The sequence below is a fragment of the Macrobrachium rosenbergii genome, chromosome 50 (genome assembly GCF_040412425.1).
Source record: "Macrobrachium rosenbergii isolate ZJJX-2024 chromosome 50, ASM4041242v1, whole genome shotgun sequence".
Taxonomy (NCBI): Eukaryota; Metazoa; Arthropoda; class Malacostraca; order Decapoda; family Palaemonidae; genus Macrobrachium; species Macrobrachium rosenbergii.
Window position 1 is genome coordinate 8,932,572 of NC_089790.1, and position 6,028 is coordinate 8,938,599.

Sequence of the window (6,028 nt, forward strand, 5' to 3'; positions counted from 1 at the left end):
GTATGATCCAGGGTGTACCATCGGGTTTGCTTGTTTGGAATGACTGGACAGCTTTCACTTTTATTTTACTTTGATGTTATTGTTATTTATGATTTTTTTTTTTAGGAAATTCATGTAAGTATTTAACATTGATGTACTTATGATGCTCCAAGAAATATCTTACGAAAATCCGTTCTAGTCCCACTAGCCAATGGGAGACTCGCTCTCAAAGCCTTTCATCCTCCAGCCAATGGGAGAAGGCGTCAGGAAAGGGTTTACTAGTTTGGGTAGGTGGACGTCTCTGATTGGCCAAGAGGAAAGCTTGGGTGATTTTTTTACCAGTTCTTAGGTAGCCATTGTGGGTGTACTTACGATTTTGGGTGGTGCTGTCTGTTTATCAACATAAATATTCCTTTGACCAAGGCTTGCAGTATTTCGTAAGTAAATGTTTGTGTTTTATCAGTGTTGTGCACATGAAAAGTCGTTGATTTATTGGCTAACGATGAATTACCTCAGGCATATTGTAACTGTTGCTGGGAGAGATTACCTGACCTCCTTAGAGATAAATGATTGCTTGCCAGTCAATTTGGCTTATTTTGGGGCTCAAAGTGGTTTCAGCTGGTTAATCTTGAGGATTTGAATGTGAACATCAAATTTGAAATGGTATCAATTGCATGACATTTCAAACATAAATCATATCACAGAAATAATGAAAGTCTATCTTTTTCTATCAATTCATTCACTGTATAGAAATAGTTGAGAAGGCTAGAGGCTATGGTACATCCATGGGCATTATCGCGTGTGTTGGGTCAGTGAAGCTTTCAGTCTTTGATTGCAAACGCGGGTCAAAGGAACTAGGTAACGTGGTTCGGTAATTCTAAGCTGGCTGTCCGCGGTGATCTAGACTATGGCAATTGACGTTTTCCTATGTTATTTTACTTGCTTTACAAGAAGTTAAAGTCATATTTTATCGGCCGGCTGTAACTAAACTGTAATCGACCTTTGAAGACGACACTACCGACAGGGTAGATCTAAGCCAGCATTCCGCGGCGAGCCCCACCCCCCTCCATAGCCAATACGGCAAAATTGTAACCAGTAAACAACCCTAAAAATACCAACCTAACGTACCGTAGCGGTGTTCACTGGTTACAATTTTGCCGTATTAGCTATGGAGGCGGGTGATGGGCTCGCCGCGGGATGCCGGCTTAGACCTACCCCGCGTTAGGTAATTCAAGTCGTGTAGTCTTCAAAGGTCAATTACAGTTCAGTTACAGCCGGCCGACAAAATATTACTTTAAATTCTTGTAAAGCAAGTAAAATAACATAGAAAAACGTCAATTGCCATAGTCTAACTAACCGCGGACAGCAGGCTTAGAGACAAATCGCTGGTTACCGGTCAATTTGGCGTATTTTAGGGCCCAAAATGATTTTAGCTAGTTAGTCTTGTGCATTTGAACGTGAACATCTGCTTAGAAATTCTATCATTTGCATGACATTTCTGACATGACAAGAAATCACAGTAATTATAATGAAAGGGTATTTTCCTGTCAACTCTTTCTTTGGTTAGAAAAAAGTGATAGGGCTAGAGGGGTATGCAAGTTACGGGCATTATCGCATATGCGGGGTCAACGAGGTTTTTCGTCTTTGATCGCAAACACTGGTCAAAGAAACTAGGTAACGTGGTTCTAGCCGATATTAGGGTCAAGAACTACCTTGGCTGGCAAGTCCCGCGTGTAATATTTTTTCCTTGATGTTCGTTGATAACACTTGTCTTAATGCAGTCTTTTTTTTTTTAATCGCATTCAGTGAAATTTTCATCTTTTGCCACTTAAACTTATTGTGACGCTGCAACCACGCCCACTAGTTAGGTATTTGAGGAAGACGTGGATTCTAGTATCAATATTTCTCAAGTGATTTGGTGTTTACTGTATATGTGCACAATAGGCTATACATTCTCTCTCTCTCTCTCTCTCTCTCTCTCTCTCTCTCTCTCTCTCTCTCTCTCTCTCTCTCTCTCTCTGAGTACAGTTAATTTATCTCTGCAGATTTTCCCTCTTGATGTTCTATAGGTAACCACAGTAGTTAACTCTAGTGTCCTGCCCGATAATTTAAGCGTCACTTGACTGTATTTTGGGAAAATACAGGTTGCACTCCAGAAGTCACTGTAACGTCTGTATAATGCGTATCATTTCCCGTGTGTATACAGTTCACCAGACCCTACACGTGGCGTTGGTGACTTATCAACGGGAAATGAGAGCAACCTTATTTCCCAGAGTGACCTTTCAAATGACGCCCAGAAATTATCGGGCAGGATAATTATGTAGTTACCTATAGAATATTAAGAGGGGAAATTTTGCAGAAATAAATGAGGAAAGGGTTTAGTGTCACATGATGAGAAGAAGGGTTTAGTCACATTTTAAATGCAACGCCATTTCACTCACTCATTTTGGTTGAAAAACAAAGAATTCATTTTGAATGGGGAGAAGATTAAGTTTAGCAACCGACCGGCGGACCTCAATGCCTGATAGTAAGATTGCACCTGCTCTAAACCTTCCCTGGTGTTGTGAGCTGCTCTGACTTGAAAGATTGCGTAATCTGATTGACTTTGACCTATGGCTTTACTCCATCATACGGTGAAATGATGTATTTGGTGTGGGGGTTGTTTTAGAGGGAGCAATTACGTTGTCAATTTGCTGCTTCATTTATAGATTGGGCATTTTTAGCGTTTTGGGAAGGTGATGCTATTTCTGAGAGATTTCTTAGCTGTTTTAGCTATAAGTTAATTTGACGTTTGTCTTTGCTAAAACTATTAAAAGGGTATTCTCTCTCTCTCTCTCTCTCTCTCTCTCTGTGTGTGTGTGTGTGTGTGGTGGGTTTAACCCTTTAAATAGGTCGAATAGGTTAATCACCAATATCCAGTATAGTTTTTTGGTGAAAGAAAGAACAAAATTATGAAAATTTCAAAGAATTGGTGCTCCTTGTGAAACGTTTTTTAGCCGTCAAAATGTTTATCGTGTAGAATATATTTTAATACCATTCTTCGATTTTTTTTTTTTTTTTTTTTGCTCAGTTTATAGTGTTAAGGGGTCAGTTAATAATTCCTTTTCCTCCTCATCATCATCATCGTAGCGTTCAAAATTAAGGAGGACACTAGGAAAGTCATTCTATAACCGAACTGCAAACTTGTCCTATTTACATACGAGCTTCTCGTGGATATTGAAACCGTATATCAGTAGTACATACGAGGCCGTTCAAAGAAAACTGAAGTTGTGATGCTGTCAGATTAAAATTTTGTAGGTAAAGATCCAGAGAGTTCTCGAATCTTCGTCGATAAGGGACCTCGATGATACCGTGGCAATGACTGCTGACCCAAACTATTCTAGAGTGGTTCTTGCTTAGGGTAGCATGTATGTAGACTTTAGTTTTCCTTGGGCTTACAAGTGTTACCAAGGCTTTGGACAAGCTTTCAAGACAATGTGGTCTCTCTATCTTTTGCCTGGAATGCTCTGAAGTGTCGAAGCATGGAGCACGGCTGAAGGTGTTTCTTAGATGTCCCACTATCCTATGGACACTTGATATTATTATTATTTTATTATTATTATTACTGTTGTTGTTGTTGTCTAAACCAGTCATCCCATTCGACTGGGTGGTATTTATAGTGTGGGGTTCCGGGTTGCATCCTGCCTCCTTAGGAGTCCATTACTTTTCTCATTATGTGCGCCGTTTCTAATAGCACGCTCCTCTGCATGAGTCCTGAAGCTACTTCAGCATCTAGTTTTTCCAGGTTCCTTTTCAGGGATATTGGGATCTTGTTTGTATCCTCTAGAGGTAGTTGTAGAGCTTTTCACTGAGATACCTGTTAGTAACTAATACATTATTGGTAGGCAGGTGATAGGCCTGTAGTTACTTTCTGTATTTCTCTTGTTCCTGTCTTTCTGGGTATTTATTTATATTATTATTATCGGGTAATAAGAAAGAAATATAGGCTTTGCAATTCAAAACCTAAGGAAAATGTACCAGTTTATATGCTCATTCATACAGTAGGTGAGTAGGCTATATTCTCTCTGGGCTGGTTTTAGTGTTTTTGACCATTTTTATGATGAGATAGAATTCTTACAAAATATATATTTCCCGATAGCTATTAAAACGCAGGTGTAGTCTTCAGCATGATAATTGAAAGTCAGCAATTTTAGCAGTCATTAATAGAGATTATCACAGCCTGAGAATTTGTCGGATTCCTTCTCTCTCAGATTTTTAAAATGTCGAGTGTTTTTTTTTTTTCATGACTGAAAGTTATGACGACGGCGGGCGCAGGGTCCCCACACTTAGCCTCCTGCTGTAGGCATTGTATACTCGTATATCAGTGTTTCCACAGGATTACGCGAAATGTTTTGTTTCAAAAATTTTACCAATGATGAACCTTGTAACTGGCAACAACAGTGAGGAGAATTTAGGATTGATAGGATGTAACTTCAGTTTATGGTCGTTTGTGTTCGAGCCTGCCTCTCTCTCTCTCTCTCTCTCCATACCGTACTTGCCTTTAGACCGCAATTTGCGACAATAATCAAATAAACGTGGAGAGGTTTATAGGTTTATAGTGGATATACAAGCATTTAAGCATTTTCAGGCTGTTTTCCGTTGTGTACTGAGACCTTGCTCTAATAAGCAACAGTAGTGTAGTCAAGATGTATTAGGATTGATCAGGTTTCCTCCGGTGGTGAGAATATTGTGGCAGTACCGTAATGTCAGATTTGTTCTTAATGTTGAAAAAAAAGTACAAATAATGCATTTAATCTAACTACATGCCTTGGATGTTTGCGATGAAGAATGAGAAACGGAAACATTTCGTAAGACCCAGCGCATAATTAATTAGACTATGTATGAATACAGATTGAAAACGCCAAGATACTATTAGGTGGTTTTAATTTTTTTTTTTTATCTCCCTCCAGGTGGTTGCGTTTTTCCCATGGTAATATTCAATTGGCTACATTTTGGTGAGTAACTGAAACGTCTTCGGGTTTCAGTATTGTTAAGTATGCTTAAAACATCTCATAATGTATTCTATAATTACATTTTTCATAGGTTAGTGGTGGGGGCGTGTTTCCTACTTGAAATTCAGTTATGATTTGAAATATTGCCGTAACAAGTTACAGTATGTTTCAAGACAAATGAACTCTGTTGCGATGCATTAAAGTCGTGCACATATTTTTAAATTTTGGTTAAAAAGTGATCAATCCTGATCAAGATTAGTTGTGAAGAATATTGGACGAAGGGATGATCAAATATGGAAATAGCTTTTTGAAGGTGTACCCTTAAGGTGAAATCCTTCCATTTTCTCACAATCAACATCGTCTGTGTTTAGTTTTAGAGGTCAATTTATTTAGAAATTACTGATTTGTCTTAAAAAGCTTTTCATACATGATTTATGAGCGGCAATTTGAGCGGTTATCTCGAGTCCGATACAATTTTTGCCCAATGCATATCAAATTCTTTTCGTAGGGGGGATTCTGAACTATTTTTAAATTGCAAGAATCCGTTAAGAATGCTTGGTTGATGCACCATGTTTTTACTAACTGCCATGCAGTGCTGGAAGATATTAGTGAAATTACAAATAATTCCTTTACAGCATTCTCTGTAATATTGCCATGTACACTAGTTACATGAAGTGACTACACAATTTATTCATTATTTAAGAGTATAATTTGGACCAGATGATGTTTAAATAAAAAAAATTGTGGTCCGGCGTTGTAGAATATTAATTATATTAACTTCGTTTCAGAACATAATCCATGTCCGTCATTTAGAGAGAGGAATCAGGACGTCAAAGTAATTGGGGAGTCATCACCAGGAAGTTTCAGATCATCATCAGTACTATAAGGAAGCTTCAGAACATCATCCATGTCCGTCATTTGGAGAGAGGAATCAGGGCGTTACCACCAGGTTATTTGGAAACATCCATGTCCGTCATTTAGAGAGGAATCAGGACGTCACCAGGTTATTTGGGAACATCCATGTCTGTCATTTAGATCAGGAATCAGGACGTCTCCAC

The 6,028-nt window shown here is 38.6% G+C and overlaps 1 long non-coding RNA gene across 1 annotated transcript; it reads left to right on the forward strand.

Annotated features, from left to right (window-relative positions):
• Nucleotides 1-324: 324 nt before the first annotated feature.
• LOC136832585 (uncharacterized) lies at nt 325-5,983 on the forward strand. The gene is made up of 3 exons (XR_010851264.1): nt 325-416; nt 4,929-4,973; nt 5,759-5,983. It is a non-coding gene; the product is annotated as an uncharacterized lncRNA (long non-coding RNA).
• The last annotated feature ends 45 nt before the right edge of the window (nt 5,984-6,028 follow it).